This window comes from Lichenostomus cassidix, chromosome 2 (genome assembly GCF_008360975.1).
Source record: "Lichenostomus cassidix isolate B80296 chromosome 2, HeHo_3.0, whole genome shotgun sequence".
In the NCBI taxonomy this organism is placed as follows: Eukaryota; Metazoa; Chordata; class Aves; order Passeriformes; family Meliphagidae; genus Lichenostomus; species Lichenostomus cassidix.
In genome coordinates, this window is record NC_139482.1 from 40,543,505 (window position 1) to 40,553,938 (window position 10,434).

The window sequence follows — 10,434 nt, forward strand, 5'->3', positions numbered from 1 at the left end:
AACAGATTAGAGCAATGGACAGTAAATCCAATTCTATACCAAGTAAAGTCAATACAAATTATTCTGCTAAATTCACTGGATACAAGAAACAGCCTGTGTTTCAGACATCATAATATAAGCAGTGAGAAACAAAAGAACACAAGAGCAAAAAGCAAGAATTGCAGAAATAAAGAAACGGCTGAAACAGAAGTCATACATTTTAGCTTTTTTTGTTGTTGTTTGGTTTTTTTTGGTGTTAGTTTTAGGAACACATTTTGACAATGCTGAGTTTTGGAGGTCAAGCAGTAGATTTAATTTGGCAGCTATAAAGATGGTTCAACCACAACTCAAGTTCTGAAATCTTATCCAGGATTTTTCTCCCTCTTTATCAAGAAAGACTGCCATTGGATTAGAATATTATCTCAGCAGGGATGGGATTATTATTTAGTCATATCACCTCTCTTCCCCACTGCATTTCCATCTGGTTTTTTGAGAGGGTTTGATGGCTGCCAGAGAGGTGGATGGAGCCTTAAGAGAGCCTGGGAACTGAGTGAAGAAGTGATATACAAGCACTGAATGGGCAAAGGATAAAGGGAGCCTGGGGAAAGAAAATGAAGAAGTGTAGGTGGCACATTTGCCTGAGCGGCAGAAACTAATTACAGCTGGAATATGGACATGTATTTGTGGTTGCTCAGCTATGTACTTAAAGTCTCTGCTTTCCAGAGTATTTTCTTTATGAGACACAGAACATTTGACAAACTTTCCAGCCTTTTAAGAAACAACCCTGATCATTATTTAATTAACTGACTCATTTCAGGATCTTAATCTGAAAATAGGAAAGCTGAAATTTGTCAAGCTACCTTTAAAAGAACATGAACATGATATAATATCACCACTCTTACTGATGAACCTTTCAACTATTTTTTGTTTCTCTGTAAAACTGTTTTTGTTGTATGTATTTCTGCCATGGAAGCCTTAACAATGTTCTTCCTATCCCTAGTCCTCAGTGTAATGGAGGACTAATGCACAGTTAGTAGTATATCATAAATCTGGACAATCATTCCCAAATGTCCAAATTTTGCATAACATAGTGAAGAATTAGACCTTTCTCATATTGGTCAGACTCCCTCAGGCCTTGGTCTGTTCTGATGTGAGTGCTGTCCTTGAAGATAAAAGATTTCCTTTAAAAAGTAACCAGTACATTTTTTTTCTTCCAAACTTTAAGAGACTTTTGAGAGAGGCAACCCAGATCCTTCATACAAAACATGACTCCCTTCCTCTGCCTATGTAGCAAACTTTACTCAAAGAAATCTTTAAAACAAATGATTGCTTTTATTGTCTAGAAGTTGTAGTATGCCATTTTTTCCCAAGAACTGCATCTACTGAGAGAAGTGGAGACAAGTCATGCCAGATGAAGTTGACAGGGTATCAGGGGAAAAAAAGAAGCTTGCATTCATGTACATATTTGCTCACTGTTAAAAGGTGCTCTATGAGACACAGATATTGAAGTCATTGAAGATGTTTGCTGTTCCATTAAGTATGCAAGACTCCAACCCTTCTATCTCAGACAGAATTGGGAAAAGACACAGTTAGAAAAGTGAGAAAGTATTTCTATTTTTCCATTACCCATTCAAGCTTTTTGTGGTTTTAAATGCACATCAATGACTGCTGATCCATACCAATGAGTGTGACAGTCTGAGACAGTCAAGGTAAGAGGCTTTAGGTGTTGAGACAGACTAGAACTGATTGCATTTTGATGAACACTGTGGCTTCCATTAATCAAATGATCCGACCTTCCTTCCTTTGGGGTTTCATTCCTTCCGTCCTTGTTTTAAGGCTACTCGCATTTACTTTTTTAGCAGTAGGGCCGCTGCTGACTTCTTTCCACCAGATGGCACCACAGACTGTGATCCATACCCACGAGCTATACGTGTGTGTATACATATTTGTTTAAATCTATGTGCATATGAATGTAGCCAGAGACATGTATTTGTTGGTGAAAAAATATGAGTGCTAGACACCTAAAAACCTCAATTTCTTGCCTCTTATCCTACCACACAAGGCAGAAGGAGGAGCAAGACCAACCAAAACCTAGCATTGAGACCACACTAGAAATAATGCTTCTGTATTTGACACTTCCATGGTACAGGCACTCCGTACTATTTAAAACAAAAATTATTAAAGAGGCAGTGCATATCATGAATTTTACTTTCTAGAATAATTTAAAGTAGTCACTTTCTTCTAAATGGCAATACCTACTGCATGTTCATTCTCATCTGCTGTTCAGTTGTTGAAGGATCACTCTATGGAATCCAAATCTGAAATCTTTTCAATCCAACTGTTCCACATGCCTGGCTGTCTACCCAATGTTTCTGTCGGATGTGAGAAGGGAATGCTTTTCTATCTTAACTGGTTACCTTCCTTATTCAATAGTTTCATCTAACACCTTCCCTGTAAGAATACAGTAGAGACCTGAAAGGTGAGCAGAAATTGATTATGGGCAGAGAAAAACTGTTTTAGAAGAAACTGGTAAATAATACTCATAAAATGTTCCTTATCTAGCAGGTTAGTATTTAAAACACAGTTGGCAAATTTGATTGTTAATTAACACTCCCTGTTTTTTCTTAATTAATTCTCGGTTGTTTCAGTTTGCTTTAGAAAAAACAAAAAACCTCTCCTTGATCTGAAAAGTCTTCAGTGGGGATTTTCAGCTGACTACTTAATGTCTGAGGTCTTGCCTTCATAGAGATGTGAAATGATAGTATTGGTTTTAAGGAAAATGATATTTAATTGTTACTGTTAAGTCCTTGTTGAAAAGGTGGTGTTTCATGCAATGTAGATTAATGATATATGACTATCATTTGCAAACAGTTTATCAGATGCATAATTTTTTTTTTGTAATTAATTTCCAATTTTTTTTAATTTGACATTTTCATAATCCTAATAGCTTTCTCTACATACTTTCAAAGAGCTGTCTTAGCTTGTGCTATTATCTCTACTTTGTAGCAATTCTCATAATCTATCACAACAGTAAAAGACACCACAGAAATGATACTATCTTAGTGTATATGGAAGAATAAATGTTTGTTGCATTTTTTTCTCATCTGTCCATGTCAAGCTGTTCCTTCCCTCCCTCCCTACCAATTAGGTGTCACAAGGGTAAAACTGCTCTCTTCTCACCCTATGCCTTTAAGGCATTAATTTCCAGCCCTTTCTGCAATGGACTCCCTCCAGTTCCTGCAGAAGACATCCTCAGCCTGTCTTAGCCTTCAGTCTTAGCTAGGAGCCTAAGCAATCCTGAACATATTGAAAACTTTCATGGGAACCACCAGGGAAAAAATTCATCACTGATTTATGATGGGTGCCCAGGAACCAGCAGCAAAGGAAAGGAATAGTGACTAACTGGCAAACTCATAGTGCCAAAAAGCAAGCTGAGAATCTCCACTTGGGTACCTTCTCTGGTAGCCCAGCAAGGGAGAAGTATTGAAATCCCCAGGATCATTAAACCTGGATAAGGATTTTCTGTGACAGGAAAGCTGCTCTGCATTCAGAATGCTGCTGTTTTGTCTCATGGCATACCAGTGCCAGTGCTCCACATGGTATCCTGCAAAACAGGTTCTGTGTGTGACCCTGAGCTTTGTCTCTCCATTGCAGGTGCTCAGCTCCAGGCTGAGCCTGACTCTCATGACAGGTGTGCTATGTAAGCTGCAGCATGTGTGGGAGACAATAAATCATGCTCTTTGGAAATACTGCAATAATCAATGACCAGGGATGATAGATAGTTGACTGGGGAGACATGTAAAAGTAGGTCTTAGCTTCTTAGTACGATGGATAGAAATAGACTGAGGTGCTTGTTAATTGTTTCTTCAGTCATGAATGTCATTTCTTAACAGCATCCTCTAAAGTACATTTTAATTCCTCATCCTTTAAATCTCTTTATTTCCCTTTCTTCACTCCTCATAAATGCATTGGCTTGTGGGCTTGATGGTACTTAATTTATACATTTTTGCTTAATTTGATGAACTTTAAGTGCTCTTTTAGCCTACTGTGAGCATTCAATAATCCAAAGTGGCTATGAAGTATATAAGTCCTGTTGCTGCTTTATAGTGCCTGATTAAAACAGAAATAATGTATTATAAAATCCCACTCAAACATCTTTATCCATCAAAACTCGGGGTAAAAAACTGCCTTGGCTTGCTGATCTACTTTCCCCACCTCATTATCAATCTACATTAGTAATTGCAATGAAGTTGAAGCAGTCACCTCTTCATGGTTCTCTGGGTGTTTTCAATTAACAAGCAATTTTACATTTCATTTTGGTGGTAATGTTCCCATCCCTTCACCTGTACCTGGCCAGTCCAGAGCTCTCTCACACTACCTTTTGGGAAGGGTTCCTCAGTTTCCCCATGTAGAGAAATGGGAATAAAAGTATTTTCTCAGCACCTGCTTGAAAGCATAATTGATTGTGTTTGCAAATAACTTGGGACCTTCAGACACTTCCTTTTTTTTTTTTTTCTTTTTATTAAGAGTACAGCACAGATTATTTTCTAGATTTGTCTGTATGCCTTGTGATGATGTTTTTTCTATCCTCTCCTCTTAAGCCTCTCCCCCACCTAGCCCAGATGCTTAAGAAGCATGGCTACAGTTGTGACTGCTCAGACCTGACACCTGTAAAAAAAGTCACACTTGCAAACCAAGCATAATAGTCACATTCTTTAAAGTATGGATCAGGAAGGGATTCTACGTACATGACCTGCAAGGACGTTTTTCCTATATGAGGATTCCCTTTTTCTCCTCCTTCCTCCCTCTATGCTTTTTTTTCTTCCCCTTTCACATGGCCCTTCATATCAGGATGCTCTAACCTACTTTTATTGAGAGGTTAAATGGAGCCAGAAAGCTCCAGAAAAATGTTCTGTCTCATCGACCTCCCCTCCGGGCTGCGTTCTGTAATTTCTCCCGCTGTGCTGAATTGCTGCTCCTCTCTGTGTGTGCAATAAGCAGTCTCTTCCTGAGAAGGAGACACGCTGCCTTCTGAAGTGCCCATTCAGCACTGCAGAGGACAAACTGTCTGGCAACAGGGGTGTGATTCAAGGGCTGCAATATGTGGAAAAGAACAAAAGGAAGGAGGTGCTGAAAAAGAGGATGAGGAGGTAAACAGAAGAAAGGTGGGAGAGCCCTAGGTTAGGGAACAAAGGCTAGGGAGCCATGAATATTAAAATTGTTGGTACAACGGTGAAACATCTAAAACAAAAGAGGTTTTTTCAGACAGATTGAACATGCCACATGGGCTCACTCATGGCAGGTGGCACTCTGCTGTCAAAATAGGTGCCCTGAAAACAGCAATACATCCCACTGGCATGTATATTTTAAGTGAAGATTGATTCTACTGCCTGATAGAATACCTGAAATCAAAAGCCAAAAAACCAGGAAGTTTGCCTTCCCTCCTCCCCACCCCTACCAATGTATGGCATATCTGAAGCTTTTTCCCCAGTGAATTGTTTTGATTTATTTTCATTTTACGTAATATTAAACATATTAACATGAAGGAATACTCCTATTTTAAAATACTAATTCCAAATTTTCCTGGCTATTAAGATTAATGTCGAATATCCCTTTGCCAGCTCATCTTGCTGACTCCACTAAGTCCAATCAGGAAAGTATTTTTGAGAGTCCCATTGTATCAATGATGGAGCTGGGCACATACAAGGGGACTGTGGTTACACAAGCCATGGGAGTGCTGCACACAGTGTGGGACAGAAGGTCTGGAAGGAAAGGAAAAGTTTGATGCTATTACAAGTCCTTTTCTTTTTCTTTACATCACAGTGCTGAAGGGCACATGTCTGAGTGCAAGGGGCAGCACAGGCAGCCCATGTCACACATGATCTGTGTCTGGTCAGCTGCTGCAGGTGGGAGTAGCACCCTGAGTGACCATGGTTGGCCACAGGTACACCTCTTTTCCATCTTTGCTTTAGAAGCCTTGGCCTTTCACAACATAAATACCATTGTCTTCTCTCTTTATCGAGGTTCGTGAGCTTGGGCAGGACCAGCTCTGGTCCTTGCTGCTTCTACATTCACTTGCAGCTCCTCTGTCTCAAACTACTAATCTCTGATCCCAGGGCAGACACTTTGCTGGGAGAATCAGTCTCAAGTAGGAAACTGCTTTAAAAAGGGAGATTTTATGAAGCAGTTTGGGACTTTTTTTTTTTTTTTTTTTTTTTTTTTTTTTTAATTTAGTGGTGAAAATACCCAGGGCCCTGTCTCTTCTGCATCTTTTGAAATTGTGCTATTTGCAATAATCTAAGTAAAGGAAAGCTGTGTGGTTAGGAAGCAAGATCAGGCTCTGAAAAAAGCCACTTATAAATGATGAAAAAGTGCCCACTGCAATACCAGAAGCACAGTAAGATTTGGCTTTGGGATTTACTGCCAAAACTAACACGTGGATTTACTGCAGGATATGCTGTGCTGTGGGCAGGGAGGTGAGAAAGGGCACACACCTCCACCCTTCAGGACCATGCCCCAGAAAGGGGCAGCCACCCATGGTCCCTTCTGATGACCTCTCACTGCAAGCAGATAATAACCAGAGCTAGACTGAGTTTCACCTGGGTTTTGGGGATTAGTGCCTAAGCCAGGAAAATTGAGTCAATCCTAGCTGAATCCACTATTTCTAGGGAATCATAGAATCATTGAAAAGACCTATAGGATTAACTCCAACCATTAATGCAGCACTGCCAAGTCCCCTACAGACTGTGTCCCTAAGTGCCACATCTACATGTATTTTAAATGTCTCCAGGGATGGTGACTCAACCACTTCCCTGGGCAGCCTGTTCCAATGCTTGACAGCCCTTTCAACAAAGATGTTTTTCCTAACATCTGATCTAAAACTCCCCTGATGAAACTTGAGGCCTTTTCCTCCCATCAGTTCCTACTTGGGAGAAGGAACAGACTCACACCTGGTTACAACCCCCTTTCACATATTTTCCTAATTAGCTCTTTCAGAGAGCTAAATAGAAGTGCTTGCAGCTGATGAGGAAAGCAAGCAGGCACATGAAATCATAGCCCTTACCATAGGCTTTACCTAGCTCTGGATGCTGACCCAGCAGAGCCTGACTGTAAGGTGCTCTGTTCTATGATTATTGTTCAAGTCCAAGGAGTGCAGCAAGCCAGCAGAGAAAGGAAACTGTAAGTAATAATTAAGTTGCTTTGAGGACTTCTGTGTGATCCAACTCACTTGGCAAGGTGGAATAAGGTTGTGATTTTTCCAAGGTAGTTCATTATCATAGTCAGGAGTTTCTTTGGTTTTCTTGACATGTGGTCTCATTTTCCTATTGCTGCAATTTTAGGCTCTGCATGTGCCCTTTACTAAGTTATGAAATTCTGACTTCTAGCTCCTGTAATTTAAACTTTGTTAGCACAGAGCTCTTGGGTTGCAATGTGCAATTGTGCTGTGACTGCAGCCCATAGACACACAACTGATTGTGTGTGACATTTTCCCTTTATCTCCCAAAAGCTGTGGAGTAGTTTTGCTGTTCTTCTTGCCCTTCTTCATTGCTCCTGAGCTCTGGAGTGTCTCTGTAAGGAGCACATTTACTGACAATTTGAATGGATTTCTGTGCAAACTGAAATCAAGGGGAAAATGATCAAGAGACATCTGGGAAATCATTGCCCATCATCTTTGCATGCTAGGCTGCTTTGTGAGTGCTAATACCTGTAAGCAAACCAGCCCAATAGCTAGGCAATTTCTCTTAATCTTCATTAAAATTCAGGATTCTTCTGTGCAAGGGTAGGAAACTTAGATCAGGAAGGACATGTTCTGTCTTTGTTGTTAACTCTTTGAGGGTCTTCTTTTTAAGTTTCTGTGCATTTCTGTGGCTTAGATCTCCTATTTCTGAAGCAGTTTCCATCTGTTGGTCTCCCCAAAATGTATGGCTCTGGGTGAATTAAAAAAAAAATCTTGTCTTTGTATGTGAATTAAGAGGTTCCTCAGCAGACGTGCAAACCAGATGATCTATGCAATTTGCACTGGATATTTCTTTGATGTGACTTTAGTCCTGGCTTTTTCTGTGCCACTACTCACCAGACATGACACTTTCAGGGTCTCTTGCACAGCCTCTTTGAAACTGCAGCCCACTGTGTTTGCCTTGAGCACTTCAAGACTCTTTTGGTGTTATTTCCTAAACGATTTGATGCTGCTCAGCCATTTGAAGTGAAAAGTGCTTTCCAGCACAAAAGATTTTATGTTGATTTTCCTTTTGTTTTAACAAATTCTTTGAGAAGAATAGGAAGGAGGCAGCTTTGTGAGGTGAGTAAATGATAGCTAGCCCAGTTGTGGGTACAAGAAACAAGGCTGTATGCACAAACGCATGCAGGGTAATAGTCTACTTCAACAGTAGGTTCCCTTGCTAATTTGGAAAGCCATTCCAGCTCTGGCTTGATTCCATTTCAACCTCAAGCTGTGAATAAGGAGGGTTTTTAAGCTGTCATTTTGTTAAAGACAGCTTTAAAAACAAAAGAGGAAGAGACATCAATTACCAAAGCAAACAAACCTAAGGAAATAAAAGTCTTTTCCTTGATATGTAATTCAACACTGACAGAAAATGCTACAAGATTTTGCCCTTTGGGGTTTTTTCATTGGTTTTGTTTTCTTGCAGATTTTTAATTATTCATAGGTTGTTTGTTTTTTTGTTTTCTTTATTGAAGTTTGAGGGGAGGACTTAATGACCAGAAAGATTGTTTTGGCAGGTGAACATGTTAACATATGAATATGCAGCACAGGGTTTGATTTCGGGTAAAGTCAAAATGAAGGTAGTGGTTTAACTAACTGCAAAATGTATTATTATTGGATTTGTATTTACATTTTTCAGTACCTGAGAGAAGCATTTATGAAACTAAAATAAGGTGGATTTGGCCTTTTTTTAAATGGTATTTTCTCCAATCAGGGAATGAAATCATATTAAAAAAGTGTATTTCAACTCAATGTATGACTCTCTGATGTATTGAGAAGCCTGGCAGAAAAGCCAACACCATTTTTAACCAAAATCATAAAATCAAATAAAACTTGTTTAACAGATTCTTTAGAATTTTATCTTAGAATCTAAAAACACTGCCTGAAATGTAACCTTCTCAGAAATAACTGGTAATTAATTACAGAGTCACTGAACAGTTAAAGTCAGAAGGGACCACCAGTGGGTCTTCCCACTTAAGCAGGGTCATCCCTGAGCACATGGCACAGGATTGCATCCAGACAAGTCTTGAATATCTCCAGTGAGGGAGGCTCCACCACCTCTCTTGGCAATCCATTCCAGTGTGTGGTTACTTGCACAGTAAAAAAGCTCTTCCCCCTGTGCAGGTGGAACTTCCTGGGCATCAGTTTCTGCTTGTTGCTTCTTACTGGAGATGCCACTAGTGACAAGCTCCAACTAAACCCTGTGCCACTAATTGTGGCCCTCTGGGGTGTGTCATTCTGATAGCTCTCAATCCACTTCACTTTCTGCTCTTCCTGAGTTTGCCTGTGAGGATATTGTGGGAGGCATAGCCTAAAGCCTTGCTGAAGTCCAGGTAGACAATATGCACTGCTCTCCCCTCATCCATCTGGGTGTTTATCTCATTGTAGGAGGCAATCAGGTTGGCAAGCATGACTTACCTTTAGTGAATCTGTGCTCACTGCTCCTGACTGCATTCTTGTCTGCCAGCTCTCCCAGCACTCGTGGATGCATCCTTTCATGGTCCCTGGACCTGTAGATGCCAATTTTGATGAGCTGATCTCTAACCCTATCCTCCTTCACCGAGGGAAAATCTTCCTTCCGTCACTGGTTTTCCCTGGACCCAGGCCAGAGATTCCTGAGGGCTGGTCTACTCAGTGAAGCCTGATGCAAAGAAGGCATTCAATATCTTTGCTTTCTTATCCCACATTCCTTCTCCTTCCATAAGTGTACAAGGGCAAGGCCAGGAATTTCTCTGTGATAACAGAAACCATATGTTCATCTGGTATAAACTACTATTGCTTCATTAACAATAGTAGAAGTATGCCAGATCATCCACTGAGATTCCTGGCCTATAATTAACTAAACTAATGGTTGCATGGTTGTATTTTAGTGTTTCTTAATGAACAAACTGAAGATTAGGCACATACAGTGAAATTATAGCCTATCCTTTTTATTTCAGACAGAGCAGGGTTATTTTCTGTCTGCTTTCCTGCTTGTAGACTTTTAATGTTTCATTTCAACTTACACTGAAAACTGAGGTCCAGAGCTGCCTTGTGTAAGTCCCTGAAGTGAGTGGAAGCTGTACATCCATGTTTGAGGGGAAATAATGCCCTGTGTTTACTTAGTGTGTATTGCATTGTGGTGTTATTTCTAGGATGTGTCTCCTAGAAACAAAACACACGGTAAAATGTGGTCAGTATGCATTCTGAGACAAAATTATGATATATGGCTGCCTTTGAATCCTGAGGATGCT